The sequence below is a fragment of the Lygodium microphyllum genome, chromosome 5, assembly GCF_053477565.2.
Source record: "Lygodium microphyllum isolate KBCC chromosome 5, Lygodium_microphyllum_v1.1.10, whole genome shotgun sequence".
NCBI lineage: Eukaryota > Viridiplantae > Streptophyta > Polypodiopsida > Schizaeales > Lygodiaceae > Lygodium > Lygodium microphyllum.
This window is the reverse complement of record NC_141139.1, coordinates 101,670,857-101,681,442: the sequence shown is the minus strand read 5'-3', so window position 1 is coordinate 101,681,442 and position 10,586 is coordinate 101,670,857.

Sequence of the window (10,586 nt, the reverse complement as noted above, 5' to 3'; positions counted from 1 at the left end):
AAGCCTCAGACATTGCAAGATTGTTTATCGAGGAGATATTCAAGATACATGGGTTACCCAGAAGAATCATTAGTGATCGTGATTCTCTCTTCACATCACACTTCTGGAGAGCTATCTTTGAAGCCATTGGGACTCAACTCTGCTTTAGCACCGCTTACCATCCCCAAACTTATGGACAAACAGAGTGAGTAAATCAAGTCATGGAGGACATGCTTAGGGCATACTGCGGTCGTGAGCCGAAGAGGTGGATTCAATACTTGCCTTTAGTTGAATTTGCCTACAATGCTTCTTACCAACAAAGCATTTAGATGACCCCTTTCCAAGCATTGTATGGTCATGACTGCAGAAGTCCCCTAAACTTCTCAGATCCAACCTTGAGGGTTGAAGCTTCAAGGCAGATGTTGGAAGAGATGGATGACCAAATAAAGTCAATAAGACAGGACATCCAAGCTGCCAAGGATAGACAGAAGGCCTACGCGGATTTGAAGCGTCAAGATAGAGTCTTCAAAGAAGAAGATAGGGTCTTCATTCGCGTACGGCCTAAGAAGAGTTCCCTATCCTTAGGAGATTGCAAGAAGCTAAGTCCAAGGTATTGTGGACCATACAAAATCCTCAAATGCCTAGGACCTAATGCTTATAAACTGCAACTCCCTGAGAACCTAAAAGTTCATAATGTATTCCATATCAGCCTATTGAAAAAGTATATACCTAATCCTAACCATGTACTTGATGGCCAACAAGTTGTAATGCCTAGTCAAGGAGTCCTTGAACTAAGGTCTGATAGGATCTTAGATGTTAGGAAGAGACAATTAAGATCCAGAACCTTGCGAGAATGCCTCGTCCAGTGGAAATATTATCCCGAAGAGGATGCCACTTGGGTAGATGAAGGCACTCTCAACCATCAATATCCCTAGTTTATCTCAAGATGAGGACATCTCGATTCCTCTAAGGGGGAGAGAATGTAACAATCTAATTCTATTTTCCTCCTTTCATGTGTGAATAGGGCATAGGGATAATTTTTTTATATATAAAAGTTTTTTTTTAAATTTTCCCTCTCCTCCAGTCGACTATCGAGTTGGAGGAAGAGGCGATTAGTAAGTAGGCAAGCTCCTTGCTGGAGCTTGCTAGGGCATTGTGGCATGCCCGCTGACACGCAGGTGGGGGAGGATCTATCCCCTCCCCCTATATAAACCATGGGAGGCTAGCCTGCTAGAGTAGCTTGGGGAGGTGGACGAGATGGGAGCCGGAGACGCCGTGAGGAAGGGAGAGGTTAAGGCATTGCTGCCACTGTCTGAGGGAGAGGAGGAGTTGAGGGGAGACCCTGCAAATCGCCACGTGTGCCAAAGAGACTGCCGCTCTGCACTGACGAGAGCTGCCAAGTTACCCATCGTCACCGGTGCCTAGGGAGGAGCCGTCTTGTATTCACTATCGTCGCGTCGGACGACTATACTCCCCTGCCCCCACGTGGAGATCTGAATCTCCCCCTCCATGTGGCCAAAGCTTCTGGAAGCTTAGAAGCTTCCAAGGGGGAGCCCCCTTCCTGTGGGCTTGGGATTACTTCCCCCCTCCCCCCTATTTTCCCCCTTGAACCCCATTAGGCCCCATTTCTATAGCCTTTAAGGCTATTTTTTTTCTTCCTGGAGTTTCCCTTTGAAGCTTTATAAAGCCCCCTTTTCCCCCAATAAATGTTAACCTCTTAAAGGTCTTACTTTACCCCCCGTGTTAAAATCTCCCTTAAGCCCCCTTCATTTGGGCTTTGGGACCACCCCCCCTCCCCCCAAAAAAAAAGTCCTCTCTAAGGCTCCCTTAGGACCTTTTCCCCCATAAAAGGGTTTTTACCTAAAGGTTTTTCTTTCTCCCTGTGTCCTCAAAATCCCTCTAAAGGGCTCCCTGAGGCCTTTTTTCTTTCCCCTCCTCAAAATTCCCCCCTTGAACCCCCATTAGGCCCCTTTTTCCGTGTAAAAATGATCCCTACTCGCGGAGGGTTTTCACAATACCCCCTTTTTGGATTTTAGACCCCTTTCTGTGGTTCTTCCCTCCTCCACACACCCATCCCTTCAGAGTCTCCATGAAGGGAAACAAAAGATACTTGTAAAGGACAGTGTAACTTAAGAAGGAAAATCGCAAAGGAAGCCACCACTACAAGATATAGACCTTATACCGACGTTTAAAGCGTCGAAAATACAAACAACAAAATTTTCCCCCGTCGTCGCAAAAAGCGTCGTTATTGTGACGATGCCATAGAAACGTCGCTATTGGCATCGCTATATGCATCGCTATTAGCATCGCATATACGCTAATAGTGATGCATATAGCGACGCCAATAGCGACGCAACCAAGAAATTTGCGACGCGCATAGCGACGGCAATAACGATGCGAGTAGTAAATTTGCTACGCCAATAGCGATGGTAACAGGGATAAATTTTTTTTTTTGTAGTTTCACTACTGTATACAAAGTGTTTGCAAACAAAAAGAATATATACTAAAATCATAAAACTGATATATGAAATAAATACATGATCGCATAAAAAGCGATTGGTACAATCATGACAGGATATCATTAATACATAGAAGATGTCTACATAGATCAGGCGACTAAAAAATAAAGGTGTGACAGGATATCACTAATACATAGAAAATGTCTACATAGATCAGGCGACTAAAAAATAAAGGTGTGTGAGCTCCAAGGATCCAAGGGCGAGCTACAAATCCTCGTCCCCCAAAAGCTCGTCCCGCCGCAAAGGAGCATCGAACGGATTCTGCAGAAAAAGAAACAACACATCAATCCACCATATAATAATGCATTCAAATATCTCATGGTAACTACAGACAAGAAAGATGAGTGACTTACAGGGCCGCCATGTCTATACAATCGGTCGATCAATGCATTGAGACCGTGTCTCTTTGCATATCGAGTCTCAAGGCCTTGCGGATCGCGATTTGTAATGGAGTGCTGCAAAGAAAACAAAATGCTAACTGTTAGAAACATGATTGTTAGTACAAAGAATATTTCAAAAAAACAAACAAGCGAAACAAAAGAGAAACTTACAAAGTTCTCCAAATATATCGTGTGGCCGCCACTCCCAAGATGATGGACCACTACGGCCTCGAGTCGTGCCCTCGCCGCCTCGCGCTACTGACTCCAACGTCCTGGAGAATCTATAGCCTCCTCCCTCAGTCCGTGCCAGTCGTCTGCATCTAACCACTCGGGCTTTGCAGCCCCACTCTTGATTGCCTTGCGTGCGTCAGATCGTCTATGTGACATGTATGCACGCATGCAATCCATCGTCTATGTGACATGTATGCATGCATGCATGCATGCGGGAGATGAGCGGAAAGTGTCTGAGAACTTTTTGAGGGATGGTTTGCCCTTGTAAGTCCTGTCGATACCTGTGAGCACCACACTTTGGACATGTCTCCATAGTCTTGTATTCATCTCGAAACAGTATGCAATCGTTGATACATGCATGGATGTTATTGTAGTCCATGCCAAGCTTTCGTAAAACATGTCGTGCATCATCACGAGACTCAGGCATGGTATTTGCAGGTGGTAATATATGATATTTCAATAACCTGAAAAAAATCATAAAACACCTTGAAAAATCATAAATGTTTGTAATAATAGTGTTTAAAAAAAATCACTGAAGCCTATGTGCAAGGTACCTGAATAACTTGGTCACACTCGTATCGCTCCACCCGTATTTTGCTTGCACACTTAAGAGTGCAAGCAATGTCTTCAACCGAGATACTCGGCACCCATCATATAATGGTATGGATGCTTCCTCTCTAAGCGGATTAGATGTCTCGACATCCATGGGAATCAATGCATCGATCATTGCCTCCATCTCAGGCTCCAAGATTGTAGGTAGGTCTAGAAGGTTGTATGTCTCCTTTGGCATTGACGGTATAGATTGGCCTTGCGAGTGGTGGATTGGCTCCTGCAATCCATCCATCGCACGTCCACAAACTCTTCTAATCGGCCGCAAAGGGTGCACTCCCCCTTGGGACGAGACATCACCCCCTGGATAGAAAATTTGCCAACAAGACCCAATCTTATTGTGTATGGTTTTCAATTAGCTTGCGAGTACAATGCATGATTAATATTAACTTCAAATTACCGTTTGCTAAAAATCTGCAATCGCCTGATCAATGATCTCAGATTGAAACTCGCCAAATCGTCGTACGTGTTCTATAGACAATTGGCGTTTTCGTCTAATTGCCAACTTGCATTGAGAGCAAGGACATGGGACACACTGATTAAGATATGCCTCGCGATCTTGAACAATAAGACCTTCTTCATTTTCCATCTTATCTACATTATAGCAAACGAGGCTCAAATGGATAGCTTTATGGAGATGTTTCATGAGTCAAAGACTAAATGTTTGGACTTGACTAAAAGATTGGATAATGGCTTAGATGCTAAAAGGAAAAGTGATGAATATGTTACTTCATCATTGCAACAAAAAAATTGGTGACAAGGATGCTATGATTAATGAAGTTCTTCACGAGGTGAATATAGAGTTGAAGGGGATGGAACACGATTCTTCTTTGGGATTTAATGGTGATAAGTCAATTACTGAGGTGTCTTCTTGTACAACCATTATACCTTATATACCTAGCTACGGTCTCTAGGTTATGTACTTTGAGTATCTTAGAGGGGCTCTACTAGGATTACTTATACAACTGCACTAGAGGGCTTTGAGTATAAGTAATCCATTTATGAGCATCATTGAGGATGTCTTAGTCTAATAATAAATCAGTCTCAACAAAAAGCATCTTAGAAATGTGGTTTTTTTGTCCTAGGATCGCATATTAAAATTAATGCTATCTATGAAATTTATCAACTATAGTGATAAAATTTGTTTCAATCAATTCTACTCATAGTCATAACATTTGAAGAAAATATCCTATGCTCAATTTAAGGGATTCTTCTTCTATAACAATACTTTTGGGTTCATTTTGATGAAGTACCGTAATGACCATTAGCTAGGGTATCATTTTCTTTTAGTCCTTCCGTTGACTAGTTGGCATGATTTCTAATTTGTTATGCCTATAAAGTTAATAAAAAAACAATGAATTATGCATATCACAATTAGATCCCCTACTTGGACATTATGAAGGATATGACCAATTTTAAGCCATCTTAAAGAATCATCAATGTATGTGGCCCATGGCAAAGCACATTGCATACCATTATTGATAAGTCTATTATCATGCATCTTAAATCTTCTAATTAGACTTTATAAAATATATGACTAATTTTTAGCCCTCTTAAGGAGTCGATGTAATGGTACCCATAAAAAAAGCAAAGTGGATACCATTACCATAATCATGGATATGCTATCGTTCCAATATATGTTATCTTTCTCTTTCTCTCCCTCTCTCTCCCTCTCCCTCTCTTTCTCTCGCATTTCCTCTCCCTCTCACAATATATCTTAACACTCTCCAAAAGCAAAAGGGAGAGGGAGACAGAGAATGCACTCTCCCTCCCTCTCCCTCTCCCTCTCTTTCTCTTTCTCTTCCTCTCCCTCTCTCTCTCCCTCTCCCTCTCTTTCTCTCTCTGTCCCTCTCTCTCCCTCTCCCTCTCCCTCTCCCTCTCTTTCTCTCTCATTTCCTCTCCTAAACAAGCAAAAAAGAAAGTGATTTAAACCTTTAATAAGCAAAAGGGAGAGGGAGAGAGAGAATGCACTCTCCCTCCCTCTCCTTCTTCCTCTCCCTCTCTTTCTCTTTCTTTCCCTCTCTCTCCCTCTCCCTCTCTTTCTCTCTTTCTCTCTCATTTCCTCTCCTAAACAAGCAAAAAAGAAAGTGATTTAAACATTAAATAAGCAAAAGGGAGAGGGATAGAGAGAATGCACTCTCCCTCCCTCTCCCTCTCCCTCTCTTTCTCTCCCTCTCCCTCTCCCCCTCCCCCTCCCTCTCTTTCTCTTTCTCTTTATCTCCCTCTTCCTCTCTTTCCTCTTTCTCTCTCATTTCCTCTTCTAAACAAGCAAAAAAAAAGTGATTTAAACCTTAAACAAGCAAAAGGGAGAGGGAGAGAGATAATGCACTCTCCCTCCCTCTCCCTCTCCCTCTCTTTCTCTTTCTCTCCCTCTCTCTCCCTCTCCCTCTCCCTCTCTTTCTCTCTCATTTTCTCTCCTAAACAAGCAAAAGAGAAAGTGATTTAAGCCTTAAACAAGCAAAAGAAAGAGAGAGGGAGACTCACCGATGAGATATGGTGAGTGTGGGGCGGCTCCTCTTTGCAATAACGGCTCCTCCTCTCCTTCGTGAACAACGGCGGTGGCAGCGGCGGCGGCGGTCAGCAAGTCTTCTTCCTCTCCTTCTCTCACGACGGTCACTCTCTCCCTCGCTCTCGCTCTCAAAACACGAAACATGCAAACGCGAAATAAATCCGCGCTCGGTTTCGGCCAACTTTTTAATAGTGACGCAAATAGCGATGCCGCTACCCGCCGTCGCTAATCGCCGTCGCTACCAGCTCAAATCCTTGTAGTGCACGGTGGAATTTCTAAAAGGAGTCGTAAAGTTGCTTCCATGACAGAAAGACTACAATTGTGATGCCTCTTAAGAAAGTCCAAGACGCAGCCGCGGGAGGGTCATCTCCCATCATCCACATGGATATCTCACCACAAGCCCAGGTTTTCCTTCCTAATTTTTATTTGGTATTGTTGTAATTCAATCATGTAAGGTAAATTGTTGGAAATAGGATATATTTTTGTCCTAAATGCTCACAACGGAGGAACTTAGTCATTAATGCTTTCAATAAAACAAGCAAAAATAAACGAAGCATAAATGCATTTCTAGCAAATAGCTTTATGCATTGAAATGAATTCTAGCAAATAGCTTTATACATTGAAATGAATTAAAAATTAGATTAATGCCCATTAAAATAGTATACTTCGTTAAGCCTGAAAGTATAAACTGCATATCACACTATTGACCCATATCCTCTTCGCAAGGAATCATCATGGAAAGTGCAAGGCATGAAATGATTCTTACAATGCATAACTCTAGGAAATTATCGTTTGTCAACTACATAAATTATCAAGAAAAAGGTTGCTTGTTTAGCATGAATTTTGTTTGCAAAGTTATAGGAAGATTAGTTGGAATTAACCTAACCTATGCCTGACATTAATCGATAAGTTAAGGTTGAAAAATCAATTTACGCATAGACAACGAGTCATGTGTTTATGAAATGTTAACGTAACTATTTCCAAGAGATAAACAAATTGGCACAAACCTAAACACCTAAACCCCGGAGTACTCGTTTAGAATGAGTTAAATTCCAAGGAAATTCACTAGGAATTAATACGTAACCTAATCATTATGTATTGCTAAAACTAAAACTCCTATACCCTAAATACTTGCCCACTTTCACCAAAATGTAGGGACAGTGAAATGTAATTGGAAAGTGAACTAGGGCTTGTCCCTAAGAATCTTACGAGATGGAACTTGGAACTCTAGGATTGACGACGTCAGCCTAATATGATCAGGAACAGATTGTTTCGTGACTCCGTTCAATGAGTAGAATAAGTCTCATAGTTCGATGGGACACGTGTGTAGCAAGTGTGGAGTCCTATGATCTTGTGATTGGATCACAAGGGAATGGCCAAATTCTCACAACGAGGTTGGCAAGTCCTTACGGAAGTTATCTTGCAAGAGGATGAATAATCATCATAATTTAGTATCCTTCTTGAGTAAAGAAGATTGCTTGGAAGCAATAGACCATCCGATAAACTAAAATAACTGATGAACTTAAGACCAAGTCGGGTTAATAGGGTATGCCCTAACCCAGGATATAGGGGACCTTGCTAAGTTGCAAGTCATCCCGGATCGAGTGCTGGACGCATTCGAAAGGAAGGATTCATTCCTTAGCAGTTTTCCAACAAAAACGATCAATGGAAATGTTTGTGCTTGCTACAGATTTTAGAGCACTGTTTGGCTTTGTTTGATCAATGAATTAAAAGATAAATGGACATCTATACTTCAGGTTGATGGCCTGAAGGGAGAGGCAGCTTCAGTTACCCCCGACTGCCTGCCTGACCCTAACCAAGGGGATTGTTAACCGCACCGTGAAAGTGGACCGAACCCACCGCAAACGGTCTCTCCGTTGAGCCCTACTTGGAGTAGGAGGACGCTTGGGTGCCAGAGGGGGCTCTGGCCGTAAATCCCTCGCCTTTCGGGCCCTACACAAGAGGCTAACGTGACTCGGGATTGGATCTCAAGGCTTGCATACTAGTCTACGGGCGGAAACTTGGATTAGTGATCCCTCTAGATTGCTGGATAGCCTTCGGGTGGATTGCAGATAAGCCTATGGGCTGGAATTTTTGTATTTCAAAGATAAATAGGATAATCTGTTAATAAGAAACTTGTTTGACATTGTTTTTCTATGTCAAGTGATATGATTACGTGAAAGAACCAGTGCCTAACGGGCTAATTAAAGAAGCTGATTAATACATGTCCAACTAATGTGTTAGGTAATTAAATAACTAAAATAACCCGAGGAAAGTGCATAGGATGGGCCGTCGTACGGATGGGTGGTCTCGGTTGGCCGGAAACTTTTCTCAAATCATGATGGACAGCAGGAAAATCGTCAAAGAACTTGAACAACAAAAGCGTTGACCTAGAGTTATGATTGATCCCGATTTACGCTGTTTTAGGAGAACAGAATGGGACTATGCCTTATGGCAGAGAGGTTGAACTTTGCATCCCTCTCGTTTCCCATTCTCCTTGAACCAAGTGCAGCGTGAATCCGCTCCGGACTTGGCATTTCTGCGTAAAGTAGTTCGCTTGGGTCCGACGCTAGTTGCCATTAGGAAATGACCAATAAGGAAAACCCTAATTCAGGTCAATCCTAAGAGGGAACGACCGGAATACTTCCGCTACGTGGCAGACACAGAAATCCCTAGATCGCAAACCTTATAACATTCCATGGGAGTGCCGGGCGGAGCTTTCTAGACATCCTTCCCGATGGACTGCTAAGATGTGTCCAGAAGATACAAGTAGACACGTTATAGTTAGGGTTTGTAGGTAGTTCAAGATCTCAAGTAGTCTAAGCTAAGGGCAAACAATCCATAGTGTCCTACAAGATTGAGGAGTCTCTTTCAAGTCGAGAGGCCTACATGGTGAGAAGAAACTCAAAAAAGAAAAGCGTGCCTTCAAGATAGTCCCAAACAAATATGGGTAATCGAGAGGCCTACATGGTGAGAAGAAACACAAAAAAGAAAAGTGTGCCTTTAAGATAGTCCCAAACAAATATGGGTAAGGAAGAGTAGAGGTCATATGAGAGCATACATGTTGGTTGTGTACCCAGAAGAGATGAACTACCTTCAATTATTTATTGACTCCTCCTAGGTCTTATTTTCCTCCTTCAATGTGAACAACTAGCCTACTACTTCACACTTCTCCTCTCCTCTCTCTCCTCTCTATTCTCCTCTTGTGTGCAATTTTAATTTGTGCAATTGGGTCATCAATTTGTAGCTTAAGTTTCTATAAAGCAATGTTGATATTAGAGTAGAGGTTTAATCGGTGGAGTAATCATTATTAGTCCATGGGTTCCATACATGCATAAGAATCATCATCATCAACAATTCCTTCTTTTATCTACCAATTCAAGTCTTTATCCCTCACTTTGTGGTTCCAAAGTTCTCTCTCATATTTAACTCGGGATCGCACTCCTCTTCCCAAGACAAACAAACATCCTTTACATTCATAAAATCAAAGGATTATCTCAAGCCTAGTAATCAAGTTTATATAGGGGGGATTGATTTCATATCTATCCACATAGAAGGGGGAGGTATAAAGTCCCTTTCAATTATAAAAGTATTTTCTTTAAAAGTGAGAGCAACCAATGTAGATGTACTCTATGTGATTTAGCCAAATAGGGTGGGGTTTATCATTTTCAAACCCTCTCCTACAACCATCAATACTCGTGCCATCAAACTATTTCTAAATACACAACCTTTCACATAGAGGGCAGGGAATTATACGTACCGTGTGATGTGATTTAAAACTTTCCCGAACATTCCTATGATCTTCTTAAAGCAAGCATTCAATTTTAGTAAATTCTTAATGCGATTAAGACTACCCTATGCGAATCTTTATAATGTGGAAACGAAAAGTGTGAATTTGATGGAACCTGAACTTTTGCAGGAGGGATATTATCGGCTTTCGTGCTTCGGGTGGGGACTCCAACATGTGCCCCTCTTACTCTCGCGTGTGCTCCTCTCGTGTGGCACTTTTGGGGCCATCGCAATCGGGGCTTGGGCAGGTGGATGGCGTGTGGAATTTTGCTACAAGCTGGCAGTTTTCCCTTCCCGCAAGGGACTCCCTTCATAGATAACATGTTCTCCCTTTCTCTATTCGCGGGTAAAGCACCCTTAAGAAGGCACTTTTGAGGAAGCTTCAAACAAGCTTCTCAAGAAGCTTCTTAACCTTTTTTTTTCTTTTGTTTTCTGCCTTTTGACACGGGGGCATCGTGTTGAAGGTGGGGAGTGTTGGAGACTGCGAGGAAGACGAGAGACGAAAGGAAGAGAGGAGAGAAGAGAGATATGAGACACCAGAAGTGAAACCCCAGAAGTCTGTCAACTGAG